The sequence below is a fragment of the Bombina bombina genome, chromosome 5 (assembly GCF_027579735.1).
Source record: "Bombina bombina isolate aBomBom1 chromosome 5, aBomBom1.pri, whole genome shotgun sequence".
Lineage (NCBI taxonomy): Eukaryota > Metazoa > Chordata > Amphibia > Anura > Bombinatoridae > Bombina > Bombina bombina.
Genome location: NC_069503.1, coordinates 203,208,130 through 203,231,322, shown reverse-complemented (window position 1 = coordinate 203,231,322; position 23,193 = coordinate 203,208,130). Strand labels below are relative to the sequence as shown.

Here is a 23,193-nt window from a genome sequence, read left to right as displayed (position 1 = left end):
CCATAACATGTCATACATACAACACACATGGGTCAATGACAATGATTTTTCTACAAAGTTCACAATTGAGTTGCATGGGGATATTTGTAGATGACTACTTTGAAAAGTTTTTATAAAGGATTAAAGGGACATTGTACACTAAATTCTTCCTTGCATAAATGTTTTGTAGATGATCTATTTATATAGCCCATCATGGGGTGTTTTTGTAAAAATGTATAGTTTTGTTTCTTTTTAAATAACATTGTGCTGATTTCAGACTCCCAACCAAGCCCTAAAGTTTTAGATGTATACTGATGTCTACAGACTCCTGCTTGCTCCTGTTTGTGTAATGGGTCTTTTCTAATGCAGGAGAGGGGGGAGGTGTCTGCTCTTCCTGCTTTCTCATCCCATTTAAGTGGGTGTCCCAGCCTAGCCTCATCAACAGTGCTAAATTGGTAACTTCTAAGTACCATTTTTAAAGGTTTTTAACTGGATTTTTATATCAGTATCTGTGCATATTCTTTTTTATAGTAGTGTCTATTACATGCAGTTATATGAAAATTGTTGTATACTTGTCCCTTTAGGATCAAAACCATAATTAGAGAATATTGTAAGTAATACAAAGTGAATGTGTGCTCCATAAAGGGATAGAAAAGTCAAAATGAAACTTGCATGATTCAGATACGCACATATCCTACATTGGTGGGAGCAAGCTGCTGATTAGTCCCTGCAGAAATATTTCTCTTGTGATTGGCTAATTAGATGTGTTCATCTAGCTGCCAGTAGTGCAATGTTGTTCCATCAGCAAAGGATAACAAGAGAAAAAAGCACATTTGATAATAGAAGTAAACTGGAAAGTTGTTTAAAATTGTATGTTCTATCCAAATCATTAAAGAAAAAATTGGGGTTTCCTGTCCCTTTGATGCATGTATAGTTTCTATTACAAAATTTTACAATCTGTATTTCTACAATCACTTTAATAGATTTGAATGCTGTTACAAAAACTTTGAACACATTCACTAATGATTGAAAACTCGCTGGTATAAAGAGGAATCATGACAAATCTATTTTTGAACATTATATTGCTACGTACGTGGCTCTCCTTCACACCCAGAACTGTGCATAACTAGATAAACAGTACTCAAGGTAAATTTATCTTTTTTAAATTATTTGACCATTTTCAGTGTAGAACTTTAGATCATTTGGAGCAAAGAGGAAAGATTTCTCTCCAGCTAACTTCAACAATTTATGTTATTTTTTTGGATCCTCATTATGGGCTAGATTACAAGTGGAGCGCTAAATTATTGCTAGTGCAATAATTAACCAGCAATTACAAGTGGTTGGTTATAGCTACCACAAGCTCGCAGTAGCAATTAGAGATTGGATCTCTGGTTAATTTTATAAATCTGCCACAAATGCCCACAAAAACAAAATTTATGCTTACCTGATAAATTTCTTTCTTTCTGGATATGGAGAGTCCACGAGGTGCTTCAATTACTAATGGGAATATCACTCCTGGCCAGCAGGAGGAGGCAAAGAGCACCACAGCAAAGCTGTCAAGTGTCACTCCCCTACCCATAATCCCCAGTCATTCTCTTTGCCTCTGTCAATGGAGGAGGTGAAGTTTGGTGTCTGAAGAAATCGATTCCTTTTTCGGGTACTTTTCCCTGCAAGCAAGGCTTTGGGTTTAGGTGAGTCCACGTCAATCTCTACAGTAGAGTAGTGGTGGCTTTTAAGCAGTCAGGAAGTTGTGAGGTAGTCCTTGCTTTGTTTCCTAACACATTGCTGCCCATGGTACAGAAAGCCAGAGTTGGTTACTCTGTTCTTTCTTTTTCAACAGGTCTCCTCTGTAAGTGTATGTGTCCTTTCACGCCTTGTGAGCCGTCTTCCTGCCGGACAGCTAGACTGCAGGTAAGTGCTTTTGTCTTCTAGGTCTTGGAGACTTGCACTTCAGAAGAATATGTCATATGCAGTAGATGGGGACATTTTTAAAATCCTTTACACAGGATTTTCTTTGGTAGTGGGCAGGCACATTTATATATGTTGAGACTAGGGGTTAATCTTCCCTTTATTGGGGCGTTTTTCCTCTTTGGGCTAATTTTGTTGAAATACTTTATTAGTATGTGTGTGGCTTATGTTTAATACAGGGATTTATATATAAACTTAAAATTTGGCAGTTGATTTTCTTTGCTTGCTTAGCTAGAACAGGCTAACTGACATACTGCTTGAGCATTTGTGTAAATTAAGTTTCGGTGTTGTAGGAAGAGGGAAACGCACGCCTTTTACGTGCTGCATAGTTTCCTCTCTCTGCCGATCATGTGACTTCTCTCTGCTGTCGGATATTCACAGAGCGCAGTCATTGAATTTCAGTCTCTTCAGTGTCAATCTACCATATGATCGTTTTAGAGACTTCTGGCAGCCAAATTGTGTATAAGTGTTACGGTAAGGCACCTTAGCCTCTCTGAGGTGTAGGGGGCCTGATTGGTTTATTATTTTAAAGAATTTTTGCAGTGTATTTAAAAAATGTCTACAATTTGAGGAATTTTTTATTTAGTATTATGGACATGGACCAAGACTCTGTGTTTTTTGACAAATGCTTGTTATGCCTTGAGGCACACATTGTTTTGCCTATGCAATTCTGTGCTGCATGCTTAGCTAAAACCCTTCAATTTAAAGATAAATTGTTGCCCTCTGAACCCAATGTCTCTCAGGATGATGCTGTTCAGGCAATGCCACAGCTTTCTCTTCAAACGTCCCAAGCCTCTGGCGTCACATACAGTGCCCTGCAGTTCCTCTCAGCCTCCTAGAGGAGTTTATTTGCCTGCAGATTTTGCTGCACATGTATCTTCTGCGGTATCTGCGGCATTATCTGCTTTTACTATGCTGGGAAAATGCATGAGGAAAATTAGACATTCAGATAGTAAGGTTTCTGTTCCACCTACTGCTATGCAGGTTGCCCTCCCTCATAAGTCTGATGAGGAGGATACGTCGGTAGCCTCTGAGGGTGAAATCTCAGATTTGGACAGCATTATTCCTTCATCTGATACTGAAGAAGTAAACTTCAGATTTAAGCTTGAACAACTTTGTATACTGTTAAAGGAGGTATTGGCTACTTTGGACGACTCTGATACTTATGTCGTTGTCAACCCTAAGAAGTCTAATAAACTTAATAAATACTATGATGTTCCTTCCTCTGTGGAAGATTTTCCTGTCCCAGACCATGTGACAGAGATTATTTCACAGGAATAGGAGAAGTTAGGGATTCCTTTCTCCCTGTCTCCTGTATTTAAAAAGATGTTTTTTTCTGTTGCTGACCCCATTAAAGATTCTTGGCGCACGGTGCCTGAAGTAGAAGGGGCTATTTCTACTCTGGCTAAGAGCACTACGATCCCTATAGACGATAGCTGCTCCTTTAAGGATCCCATAGACAAAAAGCTGGAAGCTTATTTGAAGAAGATGTATGTTCATCAAGGTCTTCAATGGCAACCTGCAGTTTGTATTGCCACAGTAGCAAGTGCGGCATCTTATTGGTGCGATACCTTGTCTGAATCAATTTTAGTATCGACTCCGTTGGAGGAGATACAAGATAGGATTAAGGCTCTCAAATTAGCCAATTCCTTTATTTCTGATGCTAACATGCAAGTTATTAGACTGGGAACCAAGATGTCTGGCTTCTCTGTCCTAGCCCGTAGGGCATTGTGGCTAAAATCTTGGTCAGCTGATTTTACCTCTAAGTCCAAGCTTCTGGTGCTTCCTTACAAGAGTAAGACCTTGTTCGGACCTGGTCTGGCAGAAATAATTTCTGATATTACGGGCGGAAAAGGGTCTTTTCTACCGCAAGACTCAAAGGACGTCAAGTAATTTTTGTTCCTTTCGTAACTTCAAAGGTCAAAAGTCTTCCTCTCCCTCTTCCAAGCAGGAGCAGTCCGACTTTCCCTGTTTGGTCAAGCGTGGAGATGAGATGTCCCAGATCCTTGGGCTGTGGACATATTATCTCATGGTTACAAAATAGAATTCAAAAATTTCCCTCCCAGGGGCAGATTCCACCTCTCAAGATTATCTGCAGATCAGGTAAAAAGAGAGTCATTCTTGAACTGCGTTCAGGAACTTTCCTCCCTGGGAGTGATTGTTCCAGTTCCAGTAAGGAAACAGGGTCTAGGATTCTATTCAAATCTGTTGGTGGTTCCCAAAAAAGACCTAAAGTGCCTCAACAAGTTTCTCAGAGTACATTCCTTCAAAATGGAAACCATTCGTTCCATTCTTCCTTTGGTCCAAGAGGGCAAAGAAAACCAACTGCCAAATTTTAAGTTTATACATAAATCCCTGTATAAAACATAAGCCACACACATACTAATAAAGTATTTTAACAAAATTAGCCCATAGAGGAAAAACGTCCCAATAAAGGGAAGATTAACCCCAAGTCTCAACATACATAATGTGCCTGCCCACTGCCAGGATTTTAAAAATGTCCCCATCTACTGCATATGACAGTCTCCAAGACCTAGAAGACAAAAGCACTTACCTGCAGTCTAGCTGTCCGGCAAGAAGACAGCTCACAAGGCATGAAAGGACACATATTCCTTACAGAGACCTGTAGAAAAAGAAAGAACAGAGTAACCAACTCTGGCTTTCTGTACCATGGGCAGCAATGTGTTAGGAAACAAAGCAAGGACTACCTTGCAACTTCCTAACTGCTTAAAAGCCACCACTACTCTACTGAAGAGATTGACGTGGACTCAGCTAAACCCAAATCCTTGATTGCAGGGAAAAGTACCCAAAAAAAAGAATTAATTTTTTCAGACCCCAAACTTCACCTTCTTTTCAGACCCCAAAGAATGACTAGAGATTATGGGTAGGGGAGTGACACTTGACAGCTTTGCTGTGGTGCTCTTTGCCTCCTCCTCCTGGCCAGGAGTGATAATCCCACTAGTAATTGAATGACGATGTGGACTCTCCATATCTTAGCAAAGAAATACTGTCTAGTGTAGTTTATTAGAAATAAAAATGGCAGCATCTTTCTTTTTTTTTTTTAAACAAGCTTTATTGAAGTGTAAAGGTTACAGTGACATAATCATATGCAACAAAGAGATGGCACAATAAAGAGAATAAAGAGAAAACAATACACTTTGCATCTGTGTGCATAAAAGACGTACACTTCATCTTGATATGAACCTCGTGCTCCATAACATGTAACAGGAGCAAGAGGGAACATATAAGAACTTTTCTTTTCTTTTTTTTTACTTTAACATCATGGGCTAATCACTTAAAAGTTTAGTGGTGATTAAAATAGAGGGGGGAGAAAGATGGGGGGGGGGGGTAGGTAAGGGGAGGCCAAGAGTAAGAAGGGGAGGAAAAGGGGAGGGGGAAGGGTATGGGATGAGAGGGAGAAAAAAACAAACAAAAAAAAAAAACAATAATAGTTTGGAGTTATGTAACACCTGTCAGCTTTCACCTAGGATTGATTATATTGTACCCTGCCAGAGTGCTCGCATGAGCTCATATTCTTCTAACTTGTGGTTTTTAAGGTAATAGTATCTTTCCAATAGTAGAACTTCCTCTACTTGCGAATGCCATTCTCCTAGTGTGGGGGGGCTCTGTTTCTTCCATTTTTTGGGGATCAATTTCTTTGCGCTAGTGAGCATAATTAACAACAAGGTGAGGTGTGTACGGCTTTGTGTCTTGGGGAGCGTTAAAAATAGTAGAGTTTCAGGTGTTTTTAGAAGAGGGATGTTGAGGATTTCAGTCATCTTATCAAATACCTCTGACCAAAAGGGCGTTATAAGTGGGCAAGACCACCATATATGTAGCAGAGAGCCACTGCCTCCGCATCCCTTCCAACACAAGTGGCTTACTGTAGGGAATATCCTGTGGAGTCTAACTGGGGTCAGGTACCACCTGCCCATGAGCTTAATGTGGAGTTCCTGGATGGTTGACGAGACTGATGACTTTTTAATTAAGCTGAATGCTTTCTGCCATGCTTGCTCATCGTTATCTATCCTTAAGTCTTCATTCCACTGTGTAACGTAGGTCGGGAGTGTGTCTGTGTTCGGGGAAGCAGCTAATTTTTAGAGAAGAGATATTAAGTGTCTCGGTAGGGATTCCCTGTACAAAGTTTCTCAAAGAGGGTAAGTGCTCTGCCTAGATGTTGCTTTTGTTTGTGACCAGATATAAAATGTACAAGTTGGTTATAGTGCAACCAAGAGGAAAAGATTCTGGGGTGTGCGTCCTTAAGCATGGCTTGTGGGGTTATCTTCCCATTTTCAACTACTCCAAAAACCGAACCCTCTTTTATTTTGTATGATGCGAGTCTCAAGTATCCCATTTTGTGATAGGGGATCTCAGGATTTTCGAGTATAGGTGTTAGGGGGGAGTGTCGTGAAGAGATATGAGTGGAGGTAGCAATGGTTCAGTCCCAAGTGTTAAGTGTTTCTACCAAAAGATGATAGTTCTTAATTATGCTAGGGCGCTGAAAAGACGACAGCCACGCCAGGGTGCTCACATTATTTATTCTGAGGATTTGTCTGTCTAACTCTATCCAGGCTTTATGCTTTTCGTTTTGTGCCCATTTCACAATCTTTTGAAGGCCTATTGCCCTTTTGTAGAGGGAAATATCTGGTAGACCGAGCCCTCCTTTTTCTCTTGGCAAGTACATAGTGCGCCTAGGGATCCTAGGCTTGGTGTCAGCCCATATGTATTGTTCAATGAGTTTCTGCAGCTGAGATATATAGCCCCTTGGGAGAGTTATAGGTAGGGTCTGGAGAAGATAGAGGATTCGGAGTAGAATATTCATTTTAACAACCCCTATTTTGCCTAGCCAAGATATGTATCTGCTTTTCCAGGAGGAGAGGTCTGTTGCTATTTCATTCTTAAGAGGGATGTAGTTATACTTAAATAGGTCAGAGGGGTCAGAGGTTAAAAAAATACCCAGGTATTTTAATTTATTTGCGGCAAGGGGGATCTTGTGTTCATGTTGTAAAGTTTGTATAATTTTGGGGCAAGTGTTAATGTTCAAGAGTTCTGATTTATGTAGATTCAGGGAGAAATTGGAGGCTTTGCCATAGTCCTTTAAGACGTCTAAGAGTGCAGGGAGAGATTCAGAAGCATTTGCTTGTGTGTAAAGGACGTCGTCAGCATAGAGTGCTTGCTTATGTTCCGTACCTCCTACCTCTATACCCTTGATGTGTTGAGAAGCTCTGACAGTGTGGGCTAGGACCTCTATAGATAGGGCAAACAACAGAGGGGATAAAGGGCAACCCTGTCTGGTCCCGTTTCTGATGTCAAAAGATTCTGACAGTGTGCCATTAATTCTTATTTTGGCGTTAGGGTTAGAGTAAAGGGCAAAGACTGAGTGTACGAAGGACCTGCCAAATCCCATTCGTTCCAAATAGTCCCTGAGGTTGGGTGTAGGGTCCCCCAGATGTCATGTAGTGTCAGTTTTTTGAGTGTGTCGTTTACTTTTTTAATTGTGGAAGAAGGGGTACAGGAAACCCCCCGTGAAGTGTCAACTGCGGGGTCAGCTACAATATTAAAATCTCCAGCTAGGTATGTAATACCCCTCGAGTGTTCCATAAGAAGGTCTGAGGTCTGTTTGAGGAATGATTCCTGACCGTGATTGGGAGAGTAAATTGAGGCTAAGGTAATATAGTGTCCGAATAGTGTGCCTACTAGAATAAGGTACCTGCCGTTCGGGTCCTTCTCAATATGTGTCAAGTTAAATGGGACAGATTTATGAAAAACAATGCCTACTCCCCCTTTTTTAGTCTGACCAGAGGCAAAGTAGGCCAGCGGGAATTGGGAGTTGTGCCATTTGGGCTCTTTACCCTTTTTATAGTGAGTTTCTTGCAGCAGGATTATGTGGCTGTGGATTTTGCTCAATTCTCTGAACGCAATGGAGCGTTTGCCTGGATTATTCAGGCCCTTTGCATTAATAGTAGTGAGATTGATTGAGTGTTCAAAAAACCTTTTGGATTTATGGCGTGCGGCCATGTCAAAAAAAAAAAAAAAAGGGGGGGGTGGGGAGAGGAGAGAGGGTGAAGGTTTAAGATAGGGAAGGAAATACAGAGAAGGGGTTGCGGTTAAGAAGGTAAAAAGGGGGGTGAGTGAAAATCAAAGAGTGAATAACAAGGGGATAGCGTAATTGTAGCAGTCGGAGTAAACACAGACAATGGGTCACTCTTAAGGATAACTCTATATGCAATAACCTTGTAACAATCCTAAGTTAGGGGAAAAGCCCCTTTACTGATGTAAGTTATTATAAAACAAAAGTATACCTATAGCATAACATTATATAAGTGCTGACCAACCTATTTAATACAATAAGGAATATCAGAGAGATGATTTATATGCTCCGAACAAAATGTCTATCTTTCTAAATCTATAAGTCTCTAAGCCATTCCTATGGTAAATAAGCATGTGGTTTAAAGATAATGCAATCAGTTATGAAGGACATATCAATTCAATAATTTAAGCATTTACAGGAGCTTATATAATAAAAATGGGAGAAAATGATAGCATAAAGAACAATTAACTGCATCCAACGGAGTTTAAACCAGTATAAGTGAAGGTGTCTGCCCTGCTGGGCCACAAAAAGGCTGATTAACAACCGTTCTGAGGTAGAAATCTCTATTTTATGACGCTGAAAGGCAGACATACCTCACCGAATTTACATATTCAACCTTGAGGGATAAGTTAAGTCAGGTAACAAAACATTATTAAAAACATGTCAAGAAATTCAACAGCTGCAAAGACATATTAGAAATAGCGTCAATCTTTTTAGTTCCCAAAGGGTAATCATTAGGAGATAACGAAGATTGAACCTGAGCTTAGAAAGTCCAGCAGTAGGTTACCCTTATGATTCGCTCTCAGGACGGTTCCTTGGAGGGCGGAAGGATTGAGATGACCCTCCTGGTTGAGATCCGCTGGGAAGAGGGGCCTGGATGGCCAGATTCTCGAAAGACTCCTTGTCGTCCATTCCAGGCCTGAAGATAAGAGTTTTATTATTGCTGGTGGCGATAATTGAGACCGGAAAACCCCATCTGTAAGGAACCTTGTGATTTCGCAGAACAGATGTGATATGGTTCAGGTCCCTTCGTTTTTGCAGGGTCACAGGAGACAGGTCAGAAAAAGCCTGGATTTCCTCTCCAGCGTGGGTGATGGAAGATTTCTTGCGAGCACCCTGGAGGAGGTCTTCTTTGTCTTTATAACTTAAAAATCTCACTATTATGTCTCTCGGAGGCACTTTGCTTGGTGGTTTGGGCCTGAGGGCCCTATGAGCCCTTTCTATGGGGATCTCAGGTGAGGATGGTGAGTCTTTAATGATGCGGAACAGGGCCTGTAGATACCCTTCAATATTCTGTGGGGAAACTGATTCAGATATCCCGCGGAAACGCAAGTTGTTTCTGCGTCCCCGGTTGTCCAAATCTTCTATTTTATCATTCAAGAATTGCAGATTATCTGCGTGGTTGTGTAGGTCTGTGGTATGCTGCGTCACTAAATTTGCATTATCCTGAGAAGTCTTTTCAATCTTCAAGACTCTAGACTCCAGTGCAGAAAAGTCTTTCCTAAGATCCCCAAAGAGGCTTCTCATTTCTTTCATTACCCCTTGAATGTCCTCTTTAGAAGACAGATGGTGAATGCCCTCCTTAGTAATAAATTGAGGATGTGAGTCAGTATGACAAGACATGGAGGGTGCAGTGGGGTCTTGCGGGTTGTCCATGTTGGTGTCAAGAGTCTCTTTTGTAGGGTCAAGGGGCCTGAGATAGTGGCTCATAGGTTTAGAAGCAGCTATCTTATCAGCTTTGCTGTTCCTTTTGTTAGGCATACCCCCTCAAATGAGTGTTTAGTTGTGTGATGCTCCAGAATTGGTGTTCTCAAGCAGCTCTGGTGCCTAGGCCTTATTAACTGACCGATTATTTGAGCAGCCACTTCTTATTTAAGACGTAGTATAAAGTGATTAGGCTCCCAGGACTTCTAAAATAGGCTTTTGTAAGGGTGTTCTGTTATTGCCCGATACTGGAGCTGTGTGTAGTTGGCGATGGCAATTAATTAATTACACCGCTCCCTCTGCTAGGTGTGTATAAACTGAGCCTCTTATTGCTTTATTATAGTGCACTCACTTAAGGGACGGAGGGGGGGCTATCCCCTATTGATAAGCAAATAGTTAGGTCAGTGAAACCCCCGCCTGCAAACCCTGTTTGAACCCTGCTCTGTCCCTTCACAACAATGAAGGCGTTCGTGTATCACTCTTCAGAGCGTCTAATTATGGCTGATATGTGGACTACCGGAGGCGGCTCTCTTACCGGGGGTCTAGTAGTTGAGCAGTGCGGTGATAGGACCGCAGGTGCGGCTGTCGTGTGATCGGCTCACTGTCTGCCGTATTGAGGGTGTAAGTCCGTAGGCCTGAGCACCCAGCTCCGTCGCAGTATATCCTGGGGCCTTCGTTATGCGACCGCGTTGTTCAGGCAGTAAGGTCAGAAGCGGCACCTCCGGTGGAAGCGCCGGGTCCTATGATGGGGTATTTAAACCCAAAATTGAGTCTCCGGATGGGCTATCTGAAGTGTAGAGAAGAGCCGGTGGGTCCTTAGTAGCGCTGGGTATGGTGAATGTGGATAATCATCTGGGTTGGCGCCATTTATGTTCAGGCTAGTGAGCGGCGATACTGATGAAGTAGCTCAATAGTTCCCAGGGTTGAAAGCTTTCGTTATTAGAGGCTTCATATTAGGCTGGACCAGTCACCATAAAATAAAGTTTGTATATATTTCCTTTATGCTATATAGAGCGTTTATATCAGTACTAGAAGCAGGAGCCTTCCTAGTGTGTGACCATCTTCCAGCGTGGTCAGGCTCCGCCTCCAGCATCTTTGTTTTTTAATAAAAGTACTGCACTAGGCAGTATTTTGGGGTTAAAATAGGTGGGAGTGGGGTGCTAGAAAAAAAAAAACGGCACTGACAAGTGCCTTTCAATTGTAGTCAATGGGAAATGTGTGTTCCCAGTAAATACATATGTATATGCTTACATATATATTTATACGTGCTGGGTTTGCATTGCTGCTATCTTGTAATAAAAGCGAACATTATCGTGCGCTGGTATTACAAAGTGGAGCACTAATATTGCTTTCATGAAAGCGATATTTAGTGCTCCACTTGTAATCTAGCCCTATATATTTTAGTGAACAGCTTTATAGCTTAAGAACATAGATAAAAACAAAATGTATGCTTACTTGATAAGAATTGCATAACTAACAATTGCATAATAAAAGGATAATGCAATAACACTGAATTTCACAAACGCAGAAGATTTTTTTTCTGGCAAATTTATTTTTTCTCCTATTTTCCATCCCCCTGTATCATGTGACAGACATCAGCCAATCACACATATGTAAACCCCGTGAGATTGTGCACATGCTCAGTAGGAGCTGAAGCCTCAAAAATTGTGAATATAAAAAGATTGTGCAACATTTGATAATGTAAGTAAATTGGAAAGAATCTTAAAATTGTGTGCTATTTCTGAATCATAATCAGTCTAGGAGGAAGCAAATACAGACCGTAACTCTTTTAAATTGGGTATTTTGAGTCTGCATGAGGATTTTATTCAATGTTCAGGAGCTTTGTGAAAGTCCAATGAGAAAAATTAGGAAAACATCAGGGATCTTTTTGGACGTTTTCTGTGACTATCTGGAGATTACAGACAGGATGTAGTCATAGTAAAGAATGTGTAGTTTATTTTTCTGATAGCATGTATTGATTTTATTTATAATTTATGTGATTATTCTGCTTATGTGATTCATTTAATTTTTTTTTTTTTTAATAGACGTGCACAGTAAGTTTTGAATGATCATTTTATAAACTAAAGTATATATTCTTTACCCCAGCACTTAAACTTTATTAGTGCTCTGTTTTTTTGAGGAGGCAAATACTCGCCAACATATCCCAGCTATAAATCCCTCCCACTTCCCCTGAATCCTCAGTCATACATATAGGCAAGTAGATAGAAAAAACAGAAAAGCAGGAAAGACAAAGCTGGGCAAATGAATTGCTGCTGTAACAGTACAAAAGAAACGACAGGGCTCGTGGCGCTCAACAACATGAAAGAAAATAATTTATCAGGGAAGCATAAATTTTGTTTTCTTTCATCAGATGGTGAGAGTAGACAAGACATGACGTGTGGGAATATATACACAAGCAGTGAAGTCGACAAGACTAAAAAAAGACATACATTTCATGATACTTCAGTGATACTTCAAAAAAGTATGCAAAAAGAACCAAGAAGATGCTTACAAATCTGCTCCATAGAAGCCTCAGAAAGGCCCAAGAAGTGGAAACTGCTTTAGTGGATTAAGCAGTAAATTGCGTGGGGAAGTCTTCCTCACAACCACATAGGCCTTGCAAATCAAGGCCTTAAGCAAAGTGACTAGGGAACTCCTGTAGCTTTCTAACCCTTGGGTCTGGAAAATGAAAGAACAAATAAGCCTTATCTGGCGCCAATAAAATTAACCACTGAAGGGGGCGTCTATGGACAGCACCTTGAGTGGTAGCAATGTGATAGCTGCAAGCAGACATCTGTTAATTTGTCAATTATCAGCAGATAACAGAACCATCCACCATTGCAACTTCCTATTTTATTTTGATATAATTGACTACTAGTACTGTATTAGACATGCTAATTATGCTAAACATATAAGATGTATTTTTATTTTCAGCTATGAATAGCTAGTTAATATGTGATAGCCTAGCTCTATTGAATAGTAGATATACCGTCTATATCAGAGCTTTCCAAACTTTTCATGTTGCTGACACACTTTTTAGACCTACATCATTTCGCGACACAGTAATTTAGTTGTACTAGCAAACAGGAGGTTAAACTAACTTATTTTAAGAGATACGGACACATACATAAATTATATAATAACAAAATGTATTTATAAGTAACAGTATATAAGTATGTGCAAGAATTAAAAAAAAGTTTTTTACCACCAATAGCTACTTACTATATTACTGGGCTGTGTGAGGTTGATGGGATGAACACAGTTTCTGAATATTTAGAGGAATATTAGCTAAAGACACTCTCATTTCATCATCAAGCATTTTTAAGCTTCCACTTCCTATCCATATATCAAGAGCAGAAGCAGCAATGCACTACTGGGAGATAGTTGCAAAAAAACCCCTACTGACTTCAGCTCAGCGTTTAAACTGCCGCCCTCAGAGCTCAGTGAGTCTGATTGACTACTGCCTGCGATGCAAACACACTGCTATCCCACTCACTGACTACACATGCAGTCACGAGCCGATTAAGAAAACTACAAGTGCAGTCAGGAGCCAATGTGCCGCCAATGGGAATAGTTTCAGTTCCCACTGAGCTGCGCCAATAGGTTAAGATGATCTGTGTCCCCCTAGGTATCAATCACGTGTCAACCATGTGATATGCATAGCAGGCAGGCGGAAAGTCAGAAACCAAAATTTTTTTTTACAAAAAATGTGTGCTGAAGCAGGGACACACCTACACACTGCTGCTGACACACTAGTGTGTCCCGACACACAGTTTGGAAAGCACTGGTCTATATCATAAATATGTGTTGTATTTTTTTTTTATCTTTCTTCTTTGTACAAAACAATTGTACAAGCACTGTAACTATACCAAAGTACTATTTTGTGTTTTGTCATATTTGAAGCTCAATAAAAAAAACAAAAAACCCCCATAAATTATGCTTACCTGATAATTTAATTTTCTTCTGAAGGGAATAGTCCACAGCTGCATTCATTACTTTTGGGAAATACAGAACCTGGCCACCAGGAGGAGTCAAAGACACCCCAGCCAAAGGCTTAAATACCTACCCCACTTCTCTCATCCCCCAGTCATTCTGCCAAGGGAACAAGGAACAGTAGGAGAAATATTAGGGTAAAAAAGGTGCCAGAAGAACAAAAAAAAATTACAGCCGCCTCATCGAGAAAAAACACGGGCGGGAGCTGTGGACTCTTCCCTTCAGAAGAAAATGAAATTATCAGGTAAGCATAATTTATGTTTTTCTTCTTAAAAGGGAAGAGTCCACAGCTGCATTCATTACTTTTGGGAAAACAATACCCAAGCTAGAGGACACTGACTGCAAACATTGGGTGGGTACAAAAAGCGGCCCCTTCGAAAGACACCACAGCCTGATTACTCAACACCCTAAAATTTAAGTACAAACGACACAGGTGAAAACCTGAGCCCAGGTAGCTGCACATTAGTTACACCGCCGGCAAAGCCGAACTAAAAACCACTCAGTCCCAGAGTCCGTTATGCCCAAATAACCTCCCCCTCACAAAAGGTACCCGGCCAAAGACAAGGACTGCATGTGCCCCTAAAGGGGAAAACAGAGTCCAGGAAAAATCCAAAGGAACTTTCCCCTCTCAACACATATAGAACATCCCACGGTTGTCCTACAATGCCCAGAGAGACAAACTCTCTAGAAACACAAGGACCGAAGAAAAAAAGATCCATACACAGGGAAACATGTCCCCAAAAAAGGACTCGAGGAACACCCGCAATCCCTAATTCTGTACCATACCCTAAGGTACTCCAGGAAAACCATGAGTCCCTCGTTGCCTCAAAACCTATCTAGACCTGCAGGCTAGACAGGCAGAGACAGCAGAAACAGGATCACTATCCCAGCAGCTAGAAAAAACAGCCTGAACAGGAACTCTAAATGACCAGCTTCCAGGAGGAAGGCTGACTCACCACTGCTAACCCAAACCACCGAAGGTGCTTCAAAGCTTGTTAGTATTAGTATACCGTCAAGTGCAATTTGCTGTAGCTGAATACACCATCACAGTGCAAAATCCCAATAGCGGACTCCAAAGAGCACCCCCTCCCAGCACCAGAAGCCAGTAGAAAAGAGGAGGACATCCAAAGTCCTCCCACAAAGAAGATAACCTTGCTAAGAAATAATCAACACTGCATAGAGTAAACGATCCCCAACCTTCCCTCCAGGATAATGGTCCCAGCCCAAAGGCTAGACAAGACCGAAGACAGAGTCCCAGACCTCTGGAAGAAAAAGAAGGATCAACAAGGAACAAAGTCCCTGTATAGACCGCTGCTACAAATGGCATGCTACCGTGAGTCAGGATAGACATAGTGATTGGGTACGAGACCCCCCTACACTCTGTCTTCGTCAAGAAAGGAACACTTCCCAAGGGAAGAAGGCCCTCAGACCCTCAGCATCCATATATCAGAAGACCCAAAGGGTGCAAACCCTCAGCCTCCCACTGCAGGAACGGAGGAACCAGACACTACATTGCAGCTCCCCTTCCAGGAACCTGAAACGCAAGAAGGAAAAAAAAACCCTGCAAGACAAGAACCATGGACCCACAAGAAGCCACAGATATTAAGGTAACTCCGAACCCTGAGAACCCAACCCCTACTCTAGAAGAGAAGGGAATGAAAACAACGGAAAAATACCCTACCATAGAAGCGAGAGCCCTCTCGGCCATATCGCCAATCCAGTCGAAAGAGACCTGGAGTCTAAAGGAACATCTTAAATGTCCCAGAAGACCAGTAGGAACCCGTCAGAAGGACCTAAAGCCTAAGCCACAGTCTGATAGGCATCTCTCACAGAGCCCCGACCCCTACAAGAAAGGCCCGCGGGACCACAAATCACTAGTGTGTGACCGAACCATCAACACCCATCCAAGGAGAGACATGGACCTAGGCCAGAGTCCTCTAAAAGGAGTCGATCGAAGATCCAACCTCCAGAGGAACCCTAAACTGCCTCCTACAGGGAGGAGCGTACCTCAAAAAGTCAGTAGACTGTGCGATCTAGCCATAGTCCCAAACTCAAGCGTCACGAGAAACTCCTGAACGGTCTAAGATTCAGCACCCAGTGCATATGGATCGCAAGGAAAATTCGTAGGTAGGCGATAATACGTGTCACACACACAAGCAGGGTAGAAACCAACACCCGAAGGCGATGATAACCCTGGACCATACTCGCCATCCTAGAAAGTTAAACATAAAGCCCCGCCCACGAAGCCCCTAATGGAGCATCGAGGATAAATGGTCAACTATCTGACCCCTGAATGGCAGCCATTCGTACCCGACCTTGACTCTTCACTGACAAGCCCCAAGGCAAGAGTTGCAACGAGGACGCAAGACACCCGAACGTCAAAGACCGTGGTCAGACCAAGGGTAGAAAATGGAAGAGACAACAGCCAGAGATCCCTGAAGGATCTATCTTCCAAAGAAAATAACTTGAAGCAGGCAAAGTAGAGGAATAAAAACAATACGCCCGCATCCAGACCAGATGATCCTCCCAAGGCAGGAGAATAAGACTCCACCACTGCAAGAAAATGCTTAATAGGCTAAAGAATCAGCGTCAGGAAGAACTTTGAGTGAAACTCGTTAATGACTCGGACACCAGACCACAAAGGTCACACACATCTCCTAACTCCATAGAAATGGAAATAACGGTTCTGAGTCCCCAGGGACCTGAAGAACCATGATGCCATCTGCAAAGACAGATCCGAATTCCAGACGAATAGCCCGAACCAACCAACCTTAGATTGGCACTCACAACCCTCGGTCTGGATGGGTTGCATATAAACAACAGGCCTCAAACTTCGGTAGGATCCGAGCCCGGAGTCCATAGAATAGGCCAAATGACATTCAGAGTCCAACAGAATTTAATCAGCACCACAAAGGTGACATGAACCCTGAAGCAGCCGAAAAGGCGTCCGCCCAGTACCAGCCTGGAATAAGGACACTCCAGGACTGCTCAAGGTCCAAGGAAATTCGTCCCGAAGGATCGATAAATGAACTAGAAAACATAATTGTTATATTCAACAAGTGCGCAACTTCCGAGGAAGTGCCCACGCGACCACTAATCGCAAGTATCGGTTCCAGAGAAGAACGTTCATAAAACGAAATTCCAACAGACATGAGCTTAAGGAAAACAAATTAAACACATCCATCTGGATAAAAAAAAAAAAATGAAGGCAGCACCCTCGGGTGAACGCCCAAGGTGAATGAAAACAACAACGGACCAGCCCATTAGAAGCCCCATTCCCCCAAGCTCAGAACTGGAACCGAAAACATAAAGAAAAAATTAAAACGGAGACATTAAGGATATTGGCTTCATCCCCAAACGTGATCCATTTTGACATCCAACTTCTAAGGCCTCGGATCCCTCGGCCCACCAGGACTGGGATCCTCCAACATTGCCAAAACATGTCTTAAAAGAACACGAAGGCGAGCTAGCCTGTAACAGAAGGCAAAATCATCCCTCGCCGGATCAACTGAAGACCCTGGCCCGAGATTGCCTCAGGGGCCAACGCTTCCCCAGAAAGCCGAACTGAATTGGGCGATCTCTCGCTCGATGGGCCTTGGTTAACAGAGCACGGACAGTATCTTAGAAACACTTCACTTAGGAAATATAAATGAGTCAGCGCCATAGAAATGGCCATGAGGAACTGTGCCGTAACCTCTGGAGGAAACAAGCCACCCTCCAGAGAAGGAGTAAAGGCCATAGGGACACCTGCGTGCGTAGCTGGGAAAGGTTCTGGGGCACGCGCCTCACGGGTCATGGAAACTTTGGAGGCGGATGGTTCAACGCACTCTATGTTCCCTGGTGCGGGAGAAGAGAGTACATAACTGACGGGCATTGATTACCCGGGCCATTTCATATTTATCACAAGACACATTCTCCGTATCGGAGGCACGGACAGTATCTTAGAAACACTTCACTTAGGAAATATAAATGAGTCAGCGCCATAGAAATGGCCATGCGGAACTGTGCCGTAACCTCTGGAGGAAACAAGCCACCCTCCAGAGAAGGAGTAAAGGCCATAGGGACACCTGCGTGCGTAGCTGGGAAAGGTTCTGGGGCACGCGCCTCACGGGTCATGGAAACTTTGGAGGCGGATGGTTCAACGCACTCTATGTTCCCTGGTGCGGGAGAAGAGAGTACATAACTGACGGGCATTGATTACCCGGGCCATTTCATATTTATCACAAGACACATTCTCCGTATCGGAGGCATCCGTGTCACGTATATCAGAATCCTCCATAATCTTGGGATTACAAAAAATTACAAAAACTAACTGGCACTATTTAACACCCCCAATGGCTGGGGCACTGACCACCTCCTGTGAACCAAACAACCCACGAGCATGACTCTCGGTCACACACAGTCAGCATACGGAAGTGAAAAACAGCGTAACCGCACCTGTCACAAGGTGCACTGTACCAATCACAAAATGGGCGCGCAATCTTCAGAGATTGCGTCATTAAAATAAGGTGGTTATGTTCCGTAAAGGCCGTGAGCCTAGGTATAGCTACACATTTGCAGATAGAACCATATAACAAACATGATTAAAGTCCCCCCTGTTCAATAACCCCCCTCAGGAGATATTAACCCATGATTCTTTATAAAGATAACTGGGACCCTACCTTGTTTCGTTAACAATACATTCCCATGTCGATTAATAAAATGAAACGATCTTACCGGAATCTACACCATGGAACAGGAACACGGCCTTTCAAGTGTGACAGATAGTAGCCTCGCTTCTGACATGACATGGACTTGATTGAAGAAAGGTAGGCAGAGAAACTCGTCAACACTGATTACCAAGGAGCTGTTAATATGAGTCGGGATGGGTTCGCAGGAAAACTCTCCCTGCATCTCCGGACTCTAACTTTCATCCATGCTCTCACTGAGAGGCTGACAGGATTACTTAAAACTCCAGTCCCATTGCGAAGAGTACTACCCTCCATAAGAGACTATCTCAAACTTCTGACAACCTCCTGTGACAAAAGGCAAAGAATGACTGGGGGATAAGGGAAGTGGGGGAGGTATTTAAGCCTTTGGCTGGGGTGTGTTTGCCTCCTCCTGGTGGTCAGGTTCTGTATTTCCCAAAAGTAATGAATGCAGCTGTGAACTCTTCCCTTTTAAGAAGAAAAAAATAACCCTTAAAGTCCCAACATAGAGTAGCTAAGTAAAAGCTGTGTTTTAATAAAAAAATCTCCAGGGACAGGAGTGATGAGAGAGATGCGCTGATATGACCAGCAACGTCTGTGTGTGCTGATACTTTTAAACAGACAGCATCCCATTTAAATAGTTTTTGTAAAGGAGCCCAAAAGTGCCTAAAACTGTTGTAGGAGTTATTTAGTGTATTTGTATATGTCCCCAGGTTATGTGAAGCATGTGTGCATGATCATACTGGAAAAATATTTTAACTGCATGAAATAAAAAAGTTTATAGGAAATAAAATGTCCTCCTTTTGTAAAACTAGACAATTTTGCTAACAATGCTCTATACTTAAAAACTTAAATTATGCTTACCTTGCAATTTTCTTTTCTTCAGACGGGGAGTCCACAGCTGCATTCATTACTTTTGGGAATTCAGAACCTGGCCACCAGGAGGAGGCAAAGACACCCCCGCCAAAGGCTTAAATACCTTCCCCACTTCCCTCATCCCCCATTCTGCCGATGGAACAAGGAACAGTAGGAGAAATATCAGGGTGAAAAAGTGCCAGAAAAACAAAAATTACGGCCGCCCCATATAAAAAACTCAGGTGGGGAGCTGTGGACTCTCCCCGTCTGAAGAAAAGAAAATTATCAGGTAAGCATAATTTAAGTTTTTCTTCATAAATGGGGAGAGTCCACAGCTGCATTCATTACTTTTGGGAAAACAATACCCAAGCTATAGAGGACACTGAATGCAAAACGGGCGGGTACAAAAGGCGGCCCATTCTGAGGGCACCATAGCCTGAAAACACCAAAACTCCAGACAAAAAAACTGCTTCACCCAAAGCAGAAGGGACAAAAAGGAAAAGGCAAAAGTAACTGCCCAACAGTTAGAACCAGCAAGGCCCTTGATAGAGACTGCTCAGAATCACTAGACTTGACCGAGCCCAAAAGCCACTGAGGAGACAAAGACCTGCAGGTTCTCAGTCCGCGAATAAACTCACCCCCGGACCAGAAGGAAGGGAAACATCCACATTCTCCCAGAAGGGAAGGACTCAGAAGGATGAAACAGGGCAAAACCGACTAAAGACCCTACCGACCTAGCAGAGCAAGAGAGGAAAATCCCAGACCCCTATGTGCATAGATTTCAAGAGACCAAAGTAAAGCCCTGAAAACTAAAGGGAGAAAGGTAGAACCCCTCCCCTACGCAGAGTGAGCAACCGAAACACAAACCGTCCCCGGGAGCCGCGAAAAAACAGCATCAGAATATCTGCATAGGCTTCCTGCTGCAAAGGTGGTCTAAGTGAACACAAGTCGCCAACCCTAGCTAATCAAGCTAGTAAACTACACAGGACCATCTTCAGAAAGAAAAACTCCAAAATAGTGTAGAACAATACTTTTCCAAGAAAAGCAGGCAAGGAAAAGATAGTACCTAGAACCCACAGAGAAAAAACTACCTGCTGAGGAGGGATCCACCGTGAAGCCTCTCACCTAAGGAAGGCTCACAAGAGCTATCTATGATATGCGGTCAAAGTTAGACAGATCAGACAGATCCCTGACCCTCACTCTGGGCAACGGAACCAGCACCAAAGCGACTGGCAATGTCTGAAAAGACAAAGGAATTAAAACTCCCCGAATCCCCAAGTCCTTCAGGAGGGAAAAGGGAACCCAGTCGCAGCTCCCTTCCCGATGACTAAGGACTCCCAAAAGGAGACCCTCTACTGAAACTACAGTAATGGCATGTCACAAGAAAGCCAGCCCTTCACCTGACATCCTGCACGCAAGGCAGGGGGGACAACCCCACAGAGAGAGGAAAAAAAAAGGACCTCCGAGCACCAGGCGGATACTGTGGAATTCCAAGTCCACCCCAAAGGGAGAGGAAACAAAAACAGAACAGCTCACCCGCACACAGGTATGGATTGTAAATCTGTAGATGGACTCAAAAGGTCAAGTGCCGAATGAAAGCACCTTCCAGCCACTATGGGCGGCCCAGCAGAAATGTCAAATTTTCCGATAAGAGAGAAAAATCCGCCCGTAGGAACAGGAGATGTCCCGGAACCCGGGAAACTAGGCCATCCTGAACCAGTCCTATGGGATCTGGATACAGAAACTTAAAATGTCCAGTCAAAGACAAGAAACAAAAAACCCAGACACCCGGAACCGGCTCTAAACAAACTAATAACCCCTGAGGAACCCCCGGGTTACCCCACAGGCGATGCAATCACAGTCATATCCAAGGCACCTTGGAAACTGAACTCTCACGCAAATATCCCAGACACAGAGTGCTTTAAAACACCCACAGCGGGATTCAAACTCCCAACCTAAAGGGTGTTAGGCAATGATGAAAGCCCCACAGCTACTCTGGTTGACCGCTAAATGCTCTAGGGACAACCCCACTATGTCCAAAGACTAAGGTAAACGTACAAGAGCTTAAACCTAGAAATCTGGATTGAGAAGATAACAATAGTCTCCAAGATCCTCTCAGGATCAACTTCCCCCGAGGCACATACAGCTCGAGGACAAATGAACGAGCATACTAACCCCTGGCGGATGAAAACCCAAAAATCCGCCCGTAGGAACAGGAGATGTCCCGGAACCCGGGAAACTGGGCTGTCCTGAACCAGTCCTAAGGGATATAGATACAGAACACCAAAATGTCCAATCAAAGACAAGGAACACAAAACCCAGAAACCTGTAACCCGGAGCCGGCTTTAAACAAACTAATAACCCCTGAGGAACCACCGGGTTACCCCATCTGGAGCAGACCTTGCACCACAGGCGATGCAATCAAGTCATATCCAAGGCACCTTGGACACTGTACTCTCACGTAAGTATCCCAGACACAGAGTGCTTTAAAGACACCCACAGCGGGATTGAAACTCCCAACCTAAAGGGTGCTAGACAATGATGAAAGCCCCTAGCTACTCTGGTTGACCCCTAAAGGCTCTAGGGAGAACCCCAATAAGTCCAAAGACTAAGGGAAATGTACAAGAGAACAGAGCTCAAACCTAGAAATCTGGATTGAGAAGATAACAATAGTCTCCAAGATCCTCTCAGGATCAACTTCCCGGAAGCACCTACAGCTCGAGGACAAATGAACGAGCATACTAACCCCTGGCAGATGAAAAAATCCAAAACGCCTAAGCAGGGGCAAACACCAGAAAAAACATAATTTATGTAAGAACTTACCTGATAAATTCATTTCTTTCATATTAGCAAGAGTCCATGAGCTAGTGACGTATGGGATATACATTCCTACCAGGAGGGGCAAAGTTTCCCAAACCTCAAAATGCCTATAAATACACCCCTCACCACACCCACAATTCAGTTTAACGAATAGCCAAGAAGTGGGGTGATAAAAAAGTGCGAAAGCATATAAAATAAGGAATTGGAATAATTGTGCTTTATACAAAATCATAACCACCACAAAAAAAGGGCGGGCCTCATGGACTCTTGCTAATATGAAAGAAATGAATTTATCAGGTAAGTTCTTACATAAATTATGTTTTCTTTCATGTAATTAGCAAGAGTCCATGAGCTAGTGACGTATGGGATAATGACTACCCAAGATGTGGATCTTTCCACACAAGAGTCACTAGAGAGGGAGGGATAAAATAAAGACAGCCAATTCCTGCTGAAAATAATCCACACCCAAAATAAAGTTTAACGAAAAACATAAGCAGAAGATTCAAACTGAAACCGCTGCCTGAAGTACTTTTCTACCAAAAACTGCTTCAGAAGAAGAAAATACATCAAAATGGTAGAATTTAGTAAAAGTATGCAAAGAGGACCAAGTTGCTGCTTTGCAGATCTGGTCAACCGAAGCTTCATTCCTAAACGCCCAAGAAGTAGATACTGACCTAGTAGAATGAGCTGTAATTCTCTGAGGCGGAATTTTACCCGACTCAACATAGGCAAGATGAATTAAAGATTTCAACCAAGATGCCAAAGAAATGGCAGAAGCTTTCTGGCCTTTCCTAGAACCGGAAAAGATAACAAATAGACTAGAAGTCTTACGGAAAGATTTCGTAGCTTCAACATAATATTTCAAAGCTCTAACAACAAACATCCAAAGAATGCAACGATTTCTCCTTAGAATTCTTAGGATTAGGACATAATGAAGGAACCACAATTTCTCTACTAATGTTGTTGGAATTCACAACTTTAGGTAAAAATTCAAAAGAAGTTCGCAACACCGCCTTATCCTGATGAAAAATCAGAAAAGGAGACTCACAAGAAAGAGCAGATAATTCAGAAACTCTTCTAGCAGAAGAGATGGCC

The 23,193-nt window shown here is 42.7% G+C and overlaps 1 protein-coding gene across 5 annotated transcripts in view; it reads right to left on the bottom strand.

Annotated features, from left to right (window-relative positions):
* Nucleotides 1–23,193, bottom strand: part of ZMYND11 (zinc finger MYND-type containing 11) — a 375,736-nt gene that overhangs the window by 71,485 nt on the left and 281,058 nt on the right. The gene's annotated exons all lie outside the window — the stretch shown is intronic.